Raw genomic sequence first — 17,447 nt, 5'->3', positions numbered from 1 at the left:
AATCAAGAAAAGTTCCTGTTAGTTTCAGTACTTGCAGCCTTCCACCAATGATCAAACATTCTCTTACGAAGTAGTCTTAGGGTGTCAAAGTCAAATGTTTTCATTTCAGTGGAGTCTTCAAGTAAAAATTTGGTCACTGGGTATTAGGTCTAGGACTGTTTTCACTCCTTCCAAAGTTTTCCAAGTACTGGTCCATGTCACCCCTCAGTTGAGTGTACCATCATTAAAAGAGTTGTCATCATTATTACAGGTTCCAAACTATCATTTGTAAGTGAGTGGGCCATCTTATACCTTGTTGCCTCAGTGGTGCTTTTGAGGCTCATTTCCCTCTCCTAGGGTTTTGAGGGCATTTTTCCTGGTTCCATGAATCCCATGATCAAAAAATCAACGAAAATTATATCCTAATTCTCATATACCTTCCCATACCCTTCATATACCTTCTTAAACACTTCTCATCACTTATATCCCTCAAATTCACCATTTTCCCACAAACCCTAGCATATTGTTACAATTTGACACTTTTTTTTAGGCTAGGCCTGTGTTTTTCCCTTTTGGACCCCTTACCCTCACTCAGCATTTGAAATTCCACTTTCCCATGTTTCCTAACATCCCTCCCTACCTCCCAAAATTTTCATAAGAATTTAGAATCCCCCATCCCCTTCATTTCCGTTCATTTCTACAAATCCCCTGTTTTCCCTTCACTAAACCCTAATTTCCTCTCCTACTGAGCTAGGGTTTGCTATGTAATCAGAGATATCTGAGTAGAAGAGGCATAAGGGATATCATAAGATATGAGGCCATTTAATATCATCAACATCAGGTCTCCATCATTTGTCAAGAAGTCATTCCAAGGGACAAGTCATTCACCACACATAAGGGCCGATTTTTCTTTAAACTGTGTTTCTGACCAATAAAATATGAATTTTACAAAAGTGGGAGAGGTTGTTATCTATCATAGAAAAATGAAGAAAAAAATCCTTCATTTTTTACATAGGTGTCATGGTTTTGGAGAAATGTCAAAAATACAGGTGCCACAGGAGAGTTGCTGCACTTCTAGAGTGACCTTGGGAAAATCAAGTTTTCTCCTAGCTGGAGTGTCCAAATGACTTGCTTGATAAGTAAAATGACAAATATACTGGAATAGATTTCCAATGAACTATCATGAACTCAATTTGGAGTTTAGGAAGACCTCCAAAATTTTTCTGCAACAACACTTTTCATTTTTGCACCCTCATTCTGCAATTTTTGACCAGTCTTGGGAGATTGAGTTTTTGACAGGTGAAATGAGCTCCAAATTGAAAAATAAAGGCATATTTGGAAAGTAGACTCGACAATATTTCCAATGGGCTATTCCAAGCCTAATTTGGACCCTGGGAAAGCCTCCAAATGTGGCTTGAAAAAAGGCACTGCGCACCTGTTAAGGGCACTGCGTGTTTGCCCAGTGAGGTCTAGGGCCACTCAAAACTCAGCAAAACATCTCCAAAGTTCAGAATTTTGTCACCTAAAGGATTTCATGACATGAAACAAGTAGGGTGCTCTCTATTTTCTTTTCTCATACATTGTTTACTTGATGTATCATTGTGTTTAATTTTTCCTAAATTAAAATAAAAGCCCTAACCCTAAGGCACCTATTTGCCTAGGCTCCCTATACCCTACCACCAATTCACATCTCCTATCCCTAAAACCCCTATCACTGCTACCTCCTTATCATCCCTTTTACATTCCAAATATCCTTCCCATCCCCTCAAAATTCCCTCTCATTACCACATACTCCCTTCATCTATATCCCTCTCCATCACCTCCCTAGGGTTTTATTTTTCATTCTAAATTACACAATGGCAGAGGTGGACATGTAGGAAGAGAAAGGCATCCATGAGAAAGAAACATATTTTGAACTTATAGACTTGGACACAATGGAGGATGAACATAAAATTCAAATGGTCATTAAAGGTTAAGATGCTAAGATCAATGAACTCCAAATGCAATAATTCAAGATGTTCTTGAAAGTAGACATGCAGAGCTTTCCAAAAAGATATTGTGGGCCCAATTTGGACATTGGGAAGGCCTCCAAAAGTGCAACTGAAGTTGAAGGGCGCGCATGGCATTGGCACTGCACGCCTAGCATTGATGCTGCGCGTTTGTCCATATTTTCACTGTTTTGTCCCAGTTTTCACTTTTACCATGGCAAATGATGTTTTTACCCTTGTAATTGATAGGTTGAATGTAATTATGATGCTTCTAGAGCTTACTAGGGTAGATTCATCAGGTCAAACAAGTTCATGAGGTGTAATGTATTAGTTTGTTTGCGTTAGGGATGAGTCATTTTGACCACCCTATTTTCTTGTTAGCACTTCAGATTTTGTTAGAAACAACTCCTCTCATGGATTCAATTCCCTGAGCTTAGGATGAGTTGTTTGGGGTCTATATGATGCTTTTCCTCAGTCATTGTGTTGGTTGGACTCAGTTGGATGCTTATGCTTTGAGTATACATCATTTTGTATTAGTTTCAACAAGAGATTAAAGAAAAATTGGAGCTATTTCTTTGGGATCCATGTGGTATGATGCTTAGTTCAGTTTTTCTTTTGTATTCATGTGTTAGAATGTATTGTTGACTCCATTTTATCATTCCATTGCCTTTATGTGAATGTATACAAGTCTAAGAGGTAGAATCCATATCTTTTATGCTCTGTTTTGGGTAGACATTTCACAGTCTGTGTTTTCTTTAGTTTAGGAAGAATCCATGAGGTTTACATGCTCTTCCTAGCTCCTCACCTGTCTTTTCAGCTCATCCATCAAACCCAAAGGTTTTGATCCTTATGCCTACCTTGTCCCATCGAACACCCTGCAATTTTGACCTAATTTCCTTGCCCTAACTGTTTGGCTCCTCCTGATCCAGCAAAACCCTTCAAAATCAAATCAAACCTTGTGCTACTATACCTAGCCTAATATCAGTTTCTAGATCCAGTCAATTTGGCTGAGATCCTTACAGAGAGAGCCCTCTCCTGACCTAGTAGGGCTAGTTACTTGGCTAAGCATGGTTTTTGGTTACCCTGGCATTGCCTTCCTTCAGCTTGAGGTTCAATCCAGGTGCTAAAAGTTCCTATAATAACTTTTATCCTCTTGAAAATGAAGTAGAATGTTAGATTTGTAACAAATTTGGTCATGAAGAATCTGAATGTAGGAGAAAATTTTGGCCATCACTTCAAAAGGAGAAAACATCATTAAATCCCAGGATATGGAGAAAGAAGTAATCTCAATAGGAAATATGTGGTATAACTCTATATGCAGAAAGACAAGAAATCAGTGGTTTATCGACATCAGTTGCTCCAAACACATGACAGGTGATAAAGAGAAACTTCATTCATATAATGCTTTAGAAAAAGAAAACAATGTCTCATTTGGAAATGACGCTCCAACTGTCATTAAAGGTAAAGGTTCTGTCTTCTTGAAAGAAAAGGTTAAAGCTGAAATGCCATGTATGTAGATGGTTTAAAGCATAACCTGTTGAGTGTCAGTCAAATGTGTGATCAAGGAAATGAAGTTGTGTTTCGATCAAACACATGTGTGGTTCGCGAGGTTGATACAAGAAAGACCGTGATCAAGGAACAAGAACTCCAAACAACTTATACATGCTCAAAGGAGGACAAAAACAATACTATCTAAGCAAAACAGATGAAAACTGGCTATGGCATAGAAGATTGGGACATCTAAGATTTTCTCAAATAAGAAAAGCATGTAGGCCTAAGGCAGTATGTGATCTTCTAGACATCAGCATCCCAGAAAATACCATATGCAAACCATGTCAAGTCGGTAAGAAAACCATAGTTCACTTCAATGAAAAGGAAGGATGAGCAAGTGAGCATCTTGAACTCATCCATACTGATTTATGTGGTCCAACAAGGAAAAAGTCACCTCATGGAGAATAATACTTTATTTTATTTATTGATGATTTTCCCAGGATGTGTTGGATAGGTCTACTAAAGCATAAATATGAAGCATTTGAAAAGTTTAAATCCTTTAAAGCTTTAGTTGAAAATGAATTAGATTGAAAAATAAAATGTCCCAAATCTGATCGAGGGGGAGAATTCATATCAAATGAATTCTTTGACTTTTCTGAACAACATGGAATAAAGAGGCAATTCTTTGTTGCAAGAACTCCTCAACAAAATGGCGTGTGGAAAGAATGAACATAACAGTTCAAAAAATGGCTTGAGCAATGCTTGATGAATCTGGAACTCGTGTAACCTTCTGGGGTGAAGCTGCATTTGCTTCTGTGACTATTCTCAACAAAGCAAATGTTTCGGATAAATAGAAATCAAACTCCATATGAACTTTGATATGATAAGCCTCATACTGTAAAACACTTTAGAGTGTTTGGAAGCAAACGTTTCACCAAAAGGACTGATGAAAAGCTTGGTAAGTTCAAACCCATTGCAGAGGAAGGAATTCTTCTTGGTTATTCATCCAGAAGTAAAGGATACAACTGTTATAATAAAAGACTTCGGAAAATTGTTGAAAGCATTAATGTTGTAATTGATGAAGCATGCATAAATCCTAAACAAATGAAATCGATAGAGGAATATGACTGTGAGGAAGTTGGGGAATGCTTTCCTGCATCAAATCAAAATGATATAGAAGAAGAAACCAATGAAGCACCAGAAGAAGATACAATAGACAGGGAAAAGACTCCATCCAGGTATGTTTAGAAGAAGCATCAGAATCTCAAATTCTATGGGAAAAGGGGGCTGGTGTACAGACAAGAAGAACCCTTACAGGGACCTCAAGCTACCTAGCATTACTATCCTCCACTGAACCTTAGAATGTAAAACAAAGCCTGCAAAGATGAATGGATGAAGAAATTGACCAAATTGAAAAGAATGATACTTGGGAGTTAGTTCCTAGACCTCATGATAAAAATGCTATAGGAAAAAAATGGATATTTAAGAACAAGCTGAATGAAAATGGAGAAGTTATTAGAAACAAGGCCAGACTTGTTTGTAAAGAGTATGCTAAAAAAAAAGGTATAGATTTTGAAGAAACTTTTGCACCTGTTGCCAGACTTGAAGCCATGAGGATGTTTCTTGCTCTTTGTAGTTTTCGAAAATTCAAAGTATATCAAATGGATGTAAAATCAACCTTCCCGAATGGAGACATAGAAGAAGAGGTTTATATTGAACAACCAGAAGGATTCATTCTTGGAAATGGTGCAAAACTCGTATGCAAGATTAAAAAGGCTCTCTATGGTCTGAAACAGGCTCCAAGGGCTTGGTATTACCACCTTGACAAATATCTACAACAAAAAGGTTTCACAAAAGGTTATGCAGATAGCAATTTATACACAAAGGTTGAAAATGATAACCTTCTAATTATTGTTGTTTATATCATCTTTGGTAGCAATGAAGAATCCAAGAGTCAGAATTTTGCTTCAGTAATGCAGCAAGAATTTGAAATGTCCTTACTTCGTGAACTTACTTATTTTCTTGGTCTACAAATATAGCAAACAAAAGATGGTATCTTTCTTTCACAAACCAAATATCTCAAGTAGATCTTGAAGACGTACGAAATGGAAGATTCTAAACTAGTATGTACTCCAATGGTAACAAGATACAGTCTCAGTTCTAATGATGAGTCACCAACAATAAACCAACCAAATTACAAATATATGATTAGAAGTTTGCTATATCTATCAGGTACTAGACCCGATATCATGCATGCAGTAGGAATTGTTGGAAGGTTCCAAGCAAATCCAAAGGAATCACATCTCCAGGTAGTCGAAAGAATTTTCAAATATCTTTAACGAACTCAGGACTTTGGACTATGGTATCCTAAAGATAGAAACCTTACTCTTCATGCATATCATATGCAGATTGGGCATAAAATGTTGATGATCGAAAGAGCACTAGTGGAGGTGCATTCTATATGGGTTCTCAGTTAGTGTCATGGTTCAACAAGAAACAAAGTTCGATTGCCTTATCTACAGCTGAAGCAGAATATGTGGCTGCTGCATCTTTCTGCACACAATTACTTTGGATGATGCAAACACTGCAAGACATTCAGATCACATGTACTCCACCCATTTCCATTCTATGTGATAATACAAGTGCCATCAGTATTTCAAAAAATCTTGTCATGCAATCCAAGACTAAGCACATACCCATTAAGTACCATTTTCTATGAGAACAAGTGCTTGAAAAAAAGGTTAAATTGGAGTATGTTCCCTCCAAAGAATAGGTTTTTGATATATTCACTAAACCGCTTCCCAGAGAAACATTTGAATATCTTAGACAAAAGCTGGGAGTAGTTGTTGCATCATCCTGCTGTTAAATCCAGTTTTCAGAGGAAGGTTATTATCCACAAGTTTCATGAAGTATAATCGCATATACATGCGGGTTTCTGTCGTTGAAAGAGAGTATATATTTTTTTGACAGAAAAACAGTGGGTCAGACTCTAATATGGGTGCTTTGTCTGATATTGATGATTACAGTCTGACGATATGGTTTGTTCATTGATTTTTATTTGACTGACAAAGATGCCTTGATGAATGACTTGTTGACAATGCACATGTAGCATAGATTCAGGGGGAGCATTAGCCTTCACTCACATTCAGCATTGTTGGCATCATGGTTGCTGAGTTCAGCTATGGCTTCATATACTTATATCATTTGTTGCATAAGTCATGTAAAGATCTAGGGTGTGATATGAATTCTTCTGTCATGGTCTATATTTCAATGAGTCCTATTGGACATATGATGTAATTTGTATCCCCACTTTGCATGGGATGGATGATGTAATAATTGTTGTATTTCTGTCATGTATAAACATATGGTGTATCCCCACTTGGTTGGGTGATTGATGTATGTATGAGTCATTGGTCATAGGGAGGTCATACTCACTTAGTTGAGTTATAGAGTCATGTTATTCTTTTGAAACATATCTCTGCAGACTCGACATGTACTCAGGGGGAGCATAACTTGGTCCACCCTTTTTCCTTGATGTCAAAGGGGAAGAGTATTTTGGTGTTGCTTGTTATCTCTAACAATTTCTACAACTTGCATTAATCAACACCAGCATGGTTTCCATCAAGTCCAAAGGGGGAGATTGTTGGAATTATGATACAAGTGTTGTCTTTGATGGCAACTCATTCACAAGTCAATTCAGTTTTGATGAAAGGCAACCCACAGTGTAACAGATCCATTCAGATGTAACAGGGAATTGGTACAAAAGAACATAAAGATGGAATTAAAGTCTACTAATCAGAATGAAGAAGTTGAAGGTAAATGATGGTGAAAAACATTTTAAGATGTATACGTAGGTCCACTTAGTCAAAAAACGTATACACGCAGGTCCACATAACAAAAAACACATATACGTATACACGCACTCCCGTAAGAGGAAAAGTGTGTACAGGTTGAAAAATCAAGGAATTTCAAGAGTAGAGAATACGAGGGGTCAATACCATGGTATTAGCCCACAATATTGACCGGAGTAATGACTATTTGATCTCGCCCAAGAATACCATGGGTCCTAAGTGGTTTTGGTCCAATGTATTGAGAAAGGCCTAAAACTATATAAGGAGGAGAAGATCATATGGCCAAGGTGTGCAAGTGAAAAGGGTTTCTAAGGAATACGTCTATCTGAAGTATATTTTATGTTGCAGGGGCTATCTTGGTGATTTGATTTGAAATACTTGGTGCACCTTGAATTCAATGTTGGATAAGGATGATGAGATCTGAAATGACTTATCATTGAATGATCTGATATTGGTTGGGCCAAATCTAATTGTGTACACCTATTTTATTATTTGAATGTCATGATCTGGGTTTGTTTGAAGTCCGAAATAGTAGCGAAGTTATGAGTTAATATTTGCAGATCTATATGCTGGTTCACTTTGGTGAAGTTGCGTATACATGCTGGTTCAGCTCTTCCAAGTAGCGTATGCAAAAGAAAAAGTATGTTGTTCAAAGATGACTGATCTATTTGATTAGTACTGTTGTTTTACTGCTGTCTGTCAATGAAGTCTTCTTAGATCTAAATGTAAAACTGAATGCATAAGGAGTTTGATATCTGATTGATTGATTGTATAAGTGAGAAGGGTGATCTCTGCTACTGCCTGTGTAAGGCTCTATAAATTGACAGTAGATGTTCAATATATTGCTGGTTGGTACAGACTTGATTCAGAAGTTTTATGTTTCAGTAGTTTTGAAGGTATACGCAGGTTTGATTAAAGGAAGTAGCGTATACATGCAGGTTGGGTTCAGTAAAGTAGTGTATACATTCTAATGCATGATTTTTGAGGTTGCAGCTGGTTCTGAATGATGATGCAAGTTTTTGGGTTCAACACAGTGTTCTGGTGACAATGATCTGACTGTTCATATTAATTGATTGTTGGTTGATGCAGTCCGAGTTTCAAAGTTTCTGATGGGTCCAGTATGAAAATTTGATGAAACAAGGCCATCATGTGTATTTTTGTGTATCAGAAGAATCCAACCTGAAAATTTATGAAACGTGGTCCTTGGAGGAAGAGATAAGGTCGTAGCGTTTTGTAGGCTGGCGCCTACGTACTAGTAAACACATTGGCTAGTATAAGAGCTAGGGGGTTGTAGCTCCCTTCCAATAGAAGCTGGAAAACGAGACAAGGTTGTAGCCTTCTTTAGGTGGGTGCTTGTGTATTGGTATGAGTCTGCACCAGTACAATATTGTAAATAGATTTTCTTATGATTAAAAGAAGACAGAGATGACAACAATAGGTGGTTTTCACCCACATTGGGTTTCCACCTTAAATCTTGGTGTTCACGTGTGTTGCTTATGTGTGATGGTTTATTCTATTTTTACTACACTGTTTAATAGGTTACTGATGCACTGGTTATAGATCATCACATGATAAATTAACTAAATCACAAGTTCTCTGGGTATACGCTGGTTTCACTAATCACAGTGGTGTGTACACACTGGTTCACTTCACAGAAGTTGCGTATACAAATCTGTTTGGGAAATGAAAAATTATTGATCTGATAATACTGATTCACCCCCCCTCTCAGTGTTATTTCCAACAAGAATGAACTCTTGGGCATTGTAAAAGGCAAGGTCACTGAACCTTCTGACAAAGAAGGAAAAGAAAAATTTGAGAAAGATGACATCACAACTAGAAGAATAATTGTGGAATCTATTAGACATCACTTAATTCCATATGTTGCAAAACTTGACTCTTCAAAGAATATCTATGATGCCTTAGTTTGATTATATACCATCAACAACATTGGTCAAGCAATGAGCTTGAAGAATGAGCTTTGTGATGTTAAAATGTCAAGGAATGATATTGTGGCTTCATATTTCATGAGAATATCATAGCTAAGAGATCAAATTCAAGCAATTGATGAAATCATTTTTGAAAGGGAACTTGTGACTACAACACTTAATGGTTTACCTGACTCATGGGACTCATTTGCATCTAGTATATGTGGCAGAAAGGAAACTCCAAAGTTTGAAGAACTATGGACTGCATGTACTCAAGAAGAATGTAGGCTCATATCAAAAGGAAATATTCAAAGATCTAAACAAGGTGAATCTCAAGCATATGAAACATGCTTCAAGAAGGTTGGAGGAAGAAAGAAGTTTGGTTTTCAAATAGGAAATGAAGGAAGAAGACTTGAAGGTAGAAGACCTGCTCCTCGAGGAAAGAAATATATGTTGAAAGTTCAATGCTATCATGGGCACAAATATGGTCATTTTAAGAATGAATGTCGTGAAGGATCAAATGATATAAACAGAAAGGGAAAGCAACATGATACCACAAAAAACATTGATGAACTTCTAAAGAAACCTAAGAATGAATATTCAAGTGACAAATAATTCTTTTACTTTTATGCTCTTGCAGGTTCTAGTGCAGATAGCGATGATTTGTGGCTAGTAGATAGAGGTGCCTCAAGACACATGACAAGAGGTCACGACTACCTTACAAGTCTAATGGAAAGGGGACTATCTAAAAAGGTAGAGCTTGGAGATAATAACTGTTATGCAGTCAAAGGCATTGGGAAAACACCTATTGAGATGGAATCAGGTGAAAATGTTCATCTTAACAACATACTATATGTATCAAGTTTAAAAAAGAGTTTGGTATCCATTTCATGTTTGGAAGGTAAAGGAGATAGAGTAGGTTTTGTTGATGGAAAAGTCCTCGTATGGAAAAAAGGCTCAAGTATAAATTCTGCTAGAGTAATTGGAGTTCATGAAGGAAGGCTGTATAGAATCTTAAAACACCCTGCTCAAGAATTATTGATAATGACATTAATCCATGTGAGATTTGGCATAGAAGATATGATCACCTTTACTATAGAGATTTGCTAACTTTAAATCAAGTGGTTTCAGGTTTTCTATAATTGGATATGGAACCTGAAGAATTTTGTAAAGGCTGTGCACTTAGGAAGAATGTCAAGAAGTCTTTTCCAAGCAGCGAAAGTAGGTCCAAAGAAATTTTGGATCTAATTCATTATGATGTATGTGGTCCAATGCCAGTGAAATATCTTGGAGGATTTCTGTACTATGTAACCTTTATTGATGACTTCTCTTGTAAGACATGGATTTAAGTCATGAAGACAAACAATGAATTCTTCAACAAGTTTCATGAATTTAACGTTGAAGTAGAAAACTTGAAGGGAAAGAAAATCAAGATTATGAGATCAGATAATGAAGGAGAATATACTTCCAAGGAACTCATTTCCTTTTGCAAAGAAGCTGATATTAAGAGGGAGATAATAGTCCCTTACAATCCCCAACAAAATGGAGTTGATAAGCAATCTGAAAGAAACTTACATACATACATGTGCCCAAAGACAAAAGGAAGAAACTTGAGCCTTGAGGAGTCATCAAAGGCCTATAGAATATATGTTCCTATAAAACGACATGTTGAAGTCAACATGGATGTGACATTTGATGAAAATGTTGTCTATTGGAAGTCTAAATAAGTTCATATGGATTTTGATGATGAAGAAGAACATGAAGATCCCAATGAAGAAGGCTTAGGTCCATACAATCCTTGGAAACATCATATAGAACATCAAGAATAACTTGAAGGGCTTAGAAACACAGTGGACCCAGTTATTGTTCCTAAAATCAGGAAAAGGAAAACCTGTTTTAGATCTACTTTTCATGACATAGAAGGAAATGCAACACCATATGGAACCTTTAGGGAAAGAAAGAGACCGAAAATTTATTCTGGATATGCAACATTGATGCCTAATCTCATTGATTTTGAACCTTCCACCTATGAAGAAGAAATGAGCTAACAAGTTTGGAAGGATGTAATGTTGGAAGAATACCAATCGTTTATGAAGAATTATGCATGCGATATTGTAGACCTGAAGGAAAGTTAGTGGCAACCTCCAAATGGTTATACAAGATCAAGCATTCAATAAATGGTAGTATTTCCAAATACAAGGCAAGATTTGTGGCTAGAGGGTTCTCATAGAAAGAGGGAGAAGTTTACACTGAGACTTTTGCTTTGGTTGCCAAGTACACTACTATTAGATCTATTATTTATATTGCTCCTTCTATGGGTTAGAATTTACATTAGATGGATGTAAAGACTACTTTCATTATTGGTGTGGTTTAGGAAGAAGTGTACATAGAACAACCTTAATATTTTTAAGTTCATGGAAAAGAGTTTCGTGTTTGTAGACTTATGAAAGTCTTGTATGGATTAAAGCAATCACCTAGAGCTTGATATTATTGAATTGAAAGTTACTTGACAAGACTCAGTTTCTCCAAAAGTGATGCTGATCCAAATCTTTATATCAAGGTTGAGAAGAATGAATCTGTGATTCTATTATTGTATGTTGATGATTTATTTTTGATAGCTGCAGAGCATCTTATTATTCAGAGTAAGAGGGAGTTGGCTTCTAAATTTGATATGAAGTTTTTTGGGTTGATGCACTACTATTTGGGGCTTGATGTATGGCATAAATCTGGTGAAATCTTCCTTGATCAAGGAAAGTTTGTTATCAATATACCGTAGAAGTTTGGAATGATGGACTATAAATTTATGGCTACTCCCATGGTGAGAAATATAAGAAAGTTGAGAGATTTTGAGTCATATTTGGTAGATCCATCCATGTACTAGAAGTTGATTGGCTCCTTGATGTATTTGGCTAATACTAGGGCAGGCATTTGCTTTGCAGTAAACACTTTGAGCTAATTCTAGGTGGAACTAAGAAATGACCATTGGATTACAACAAATCATTTATTGAGATATTTGCATGGTACAATCTATTATGATTTGAGATATGTCTCAAACAATGATATACAATCGCAGGGTTTTACAAATTCAGATTGGGAAGGGAGTGCTGAAGATAGAAAGAGTACATCTAAAGGTTGCTTTAGTTTGGGCTTTGTTATGATTTCGTGGATGAGTAGGAAGTAGACATATGTTGCACTCAACATTGTTGAGGCAAAGTATATTTCAGCTAGTTTAGCAAGTTATGAAGCAACGTGGCTTCAAAGGTTACTCGTAGGACTATTTGATCATGTGCTAGAATTGACCGTGATATATTGTGACAATCAAAGTTGTGTGAAGCTTACAAAAGATCTAGTTTTACATGATAGGTTGAAGCACATCGAGATCAAGTACCACTTCATTCATGACATAGTGTAGAAGGGAGCAATGAAGCTCCAATACTTATCCATTGATGAACAAATTGCTGATATTCTTACAAAGCCTATATCTAGAGTGAAGTTTGTATACTTCAGGGACAAACTTGGACTTGATGATAATCCTTCCCTTAGTGAGAAGGAGTGATGATGAGATAACATCATGTATAGACATTCTTCTTGTTTCAAGTATGAAAAGATTAGGGATAATGATCCAACAAAGGAAAACCATTCTTCCTGTGTCAAATATGACTAGATTAGGAAGAACACTCTCATGTATATTTACCAAATGAGGAAGAACGACCCTAGAGGCTCAGTATTACTCAGTTGAGTGGGTTCCTTTCATCATCAAGCTCATATTACTCTCCAGGTAGGTTTAGCGACCTCATTTAGCATCATAGTATAGAGTGAGGCCTCTGTATTTGGGACCAAATTACTCAAATGGATTGAATGTGTCCCTAGGAGTTCACCTCGAGTCAGAGAGATTGACCAGGATGATGGTGAACCAACGCAAGTTTGTATACTATGGGTCAGAGGCTTCAACCAAAATCATGGTGACTAGTTGATGCTAATGATGTAACATGTGTCAGAGTTGATGACTAGATTATGGTAACTTATTGATGTTGTTGGTTTGCTATGTGTCACACTAGTTGACCAAATTATGGTAACCTGTTGATGCTATTGATTTACCATGTGTCACAATTGCTCACCAAATTATGGTAATTGAATTTGTTATAAACTTTTCTTAGAGAATTTAATTTGTTAACATAAAAACAAGGCTAGTTAGTCATTATGAATACCTCCCATGATAAGAGGGAGTGTTGAATTTTGTAGCTATGGTCGACCTTCATAATTTATATTTTAGTTCTTAAAATATATAATGAAAATGTAAAACATGTTATTCATGTCATTATTATTGATTAGCCCTTGAAAATATTAATGTAAGACATGTTATTCATGTCGGTTTCAAAAGAGAAAAATTTTAATTTTGAATTTTTGGCTCCAAACTTGTCAAGTTGACCCTGGTGAAGAGACACCCATTTAGACAAGCGTAACACTATAAATAGAGTGGTCAACCTCCTTCACAAGGATCCATTCGACCTCTCACAAGACGAGATATTATGTGCATTTCAGTGATGAAGAAGGATAATGTAGGACAAATTCATCTCTAGCATTTCTGTCTCACTTCCCTTGACTTCACAAGTGTGACTTTCTAGGTATATTCTCGGTAGTAGGTTGAAATTTTGGAAAACAATTTCTGTGCAACAAGGCTGAAATTATGGGTAGAACATTCTGGGCAACAAAGCCAAGTTTCCAGGCATATTCTGGGAGGTTGAAATTCAACCCAAGAAGATCAATGAGGGATGAAGTTGTTGTGCAGAAGAGTGACTTGACAAGAGGGTTGTTTGACTAGGTTTGACCATAGCATTGTTGGTCAATTTGACCATCATAGAAATATTAGATGTATCTCTTTTTGAACTAAAGAATTTCTTGAAGGAAAAGTTTGTTGGATTTTTCCCCAAGTGGGTTTTCCTAGGGTAAATCTTGTGTTCTCTTTGTGCATTGTGATATCTATTGTCCTTGTTCTTTTATGGTTGAATTTTTGAAGTAAAATTTCTTAATGATAAACTAAAAGTGCTAAAATAATATCTATATCATTAGAAATAATTATCATTATTTCAAAAGATTGTGTTTGTGTCTATTGCACTTGAAAAATCAACAATAACACCTAATAGGACAATCTATTAACCACTCCTACCTAAGGAGGTAAACACCATTACGTGAATAAGACTCCGATCTTGGAAGAGAAGCCTTATATGAAGTGTTAATTTTCCCATTTATTTCAATCTTAGTTCACTTAAATGCAATATTGATTAATGCACCCGATAGTGAAAGTTGTAGCACTGGATATTGTGTGTAATTTGTAGGTGGTTCCATCCATAGGTCTAGGAAACTTAACTGGGGTCTAGGTCCTCCAAAGAGACATGTTGACACCCACATGTGATGCGTTGAGATCAATGGGATTTTAGATATTTTAGAGAATCATTCATATCCATGGGAACTTTCAACACCCACATAGTTCCTACACTTTTCCCTATATCATTTATGGAATGATGCACCTGAACCAGCATGCCTTTGGTTGGTTTAGCAGTGATCACATGTTTTGGAAGTTGATCTAGGGCCTAGATGAGGTTTGTATCACACCTTGAGACATGGGAGGGTTAGAACCATCCTTAGATCCCTCAATATTCGATCAAAATCAAACATTTACACCACCAGGAGACCCATGAGATCCTTTTTTTTGCCCCAAACTCACATTTGCGGTCCACATGATGATTTTCACAGAGTTGTAGCAGCCAAACCCTAGTTATGATTTTATAGGCTCTCTACACTTGTCATGGAACTTTAGGAGTTCAATGTAGGCCCTATAAGGGAAATCCACTAGCATGACATCATCCTTTTGCTCACTTTGGCTCACACATGTGGAGATATTTGTGTCTTTATGAAAGCTACAAGGTCAGCTTGTGACCTTGCTTGTAATTTTCCCATTATTTTATTATTGAGGGGCTTGTAGGATAAAATAGGCCTTAGTAGGATACATATAAATTAGAGATCATGCCATTGTGATATCTCATCATCACACATTAGAATTTCAACCTTTTAGAGGAACTCACACTTACTTTCTTGTGGATTTTTGGAGATCTTTGGATGCATTTTGATGTTTGGCATTGATATTGGATATTATTTGGAGCTATTATTTGATTTAATGGATGTAAATCTTGCATATTATCTTGTAAGTGAACTTTATTGAATATCTGTTTCTTGAATGTCTAACATATGAAATTATTGATTTTAGGTTATGCTAAATTGTGCCATAATTGGTTGAGATCAATTTTGAATGCTATTTAGATGAATATTGCATTCATCAATCATACATAACATGTGATGAATTTTCCTAGTAGTTAATTCCTAATATCTCTCCTGTAAAATTCCATTTTTCCATTGAGTGGGAAATGTTTGAAATTTGATTGTTAGGGAATCAAATTTTGGCCAATTTTGTCTAATATTTGTCATCCTAGGCTCCATATTCCTAAAGGACAATGAACTAGACTAATTAGTTGGTGATCATTCTCATTTTTTGTCCATATTTTCTCTCTCAATTTGACCCTTCAAGGCTAAGTTAGGAAACTAGTTTGGTGAAAATCCCTAGGCAAAAATAATTTTGGTGGTTGGAGAACTTAAACATCAAGAGAATACCATTTGCTACAAAATCTATCCTTTTGGTGGGCATACATTTTGAGGTATTAAATGGGCCTTCTAAGGAATATTATAAAATAATAGTGGAAATAATAAAATAAGATTAGATTACCTCATCAAGTGTTGGAGGGAGAAAAGGAAAAAACTAATTTTTCAATTTGTATTTTCAATTTATCTCTCTATGATTTTGATCAAATTTAAAGAATAACCTTTTTTCATGTATTTCACATTTTTTTCGTTGTAGGGTCCATCGAAAGAATGCACCATGGGTACTCCTTGGATGCAAAATTAAATTCTGCATCCAACGAATGGTCCCACACGAAATCTGAGTATAATTGTAGGGAGATAAGTTGAAAATTAGTTTTTTTTGAATCTTTTTGCTTTTTTACTAAAAAATGGTGAATCACCCCCATGGTTGACATCATCATATTGAATCCTGTTGGTTTTTATAAAGTTTATTTTTGTTGCACATTTTTTTTTTGAGGCCCATTTTTGACCTCAAAATTTCTCTAATGACTTCAATTTCATCCATAAATTTCTTTGCCCTAGTTGCTAGCCCAAGAGGGAAACCCTATTTATCCTTCCTTCAACTTAAGGGATTACTTGAAGGTTTTATGAGCCTTGGCATAGTTGGCCTTTGGTTACTCCAACACTCGTCAAATTTATCAAGGCCTAGGTCTTGTGCCCTCTTTTCTAGGTCTCATCATAAAAAGAAAATTGCTTCCTTGTGAAGTCTTGAGCCTAAATTGTGTCTTTCTTAAAGATCTCCTAGTGAGATCACTTCACAAATTTACCTTAGAATATATATCATAAGTTATCTCTCTCCTACTGAGACTCCTCCCATCAGTGAAAGTTCGTAAAGAATAGGGGGTTTTGGCTATTGTGACAGTTGGCCACTACCCCATTGTTGCTTCTTGGTCTAGTTTATGCCTTGTAATGTTCCCTCTCCAAGGTCTACTAGATTTAATGGCAACAGGTCCAATGAGAATTTTTGGAGAGACAATATGCAAAAACCCAGGAGAGTTTACACACATAAGGAAACATTAAAACCATTATTACATCTTTGAACATATTGTCACGTAACAATTAACAACCTTATGAGCCAAAAGGAAAAGAGGATGTTGAACATGACATATTAACATTCTTGAGAGAATGGAGAGGCCACCTATTAGTAGAGTACTCCAAGAATAAGTTTTCTTGCGAATTTTTGGACGGGCTCATCTGTGATGACAGGTATTAGGTGGAAGAGGGAATCATTTTCTTTGAAGGCCAGATATATTTTGTCACCAAATATACATAGAAAAAAGGCTATGTGGGATCACACCCAACAAACTAGCTAATGACATGAGAGTTTTAACCAACTAATGACCGTACTTTTTTCCCAGAACTCACCTATGAATTGGAGGGTATAAGAAAAAATTCTTGCATGATGGCATCATCAACCAACACTATGATTATGGACTAGTAGGAAGAAAAATGGGTACTGATATGACAACAATATGGGTGGGAGGAAGTACGATATTCTAAAAATTTTAAGTGGAAATTGT

Source organism: Pinus tabuliformis, chromosome 1_2 (assembly GCF_031772625.1).
Source record: "Pinus tabuliformis cultivar Carrire ecotype Pingquan chromosome 1_2, CPIR1, whole genome shotgun sequence".
NCBI classification, from domain to species: domain Eukaryota; kingdom Viridiplantae; phylum Streptophyta; class Pinopsida; order Pinales; family Pinaceae; genus Pinus; species Pinus tabuliformis.
Note: the sequence above shows the minus strand (reverse complement) of the source record.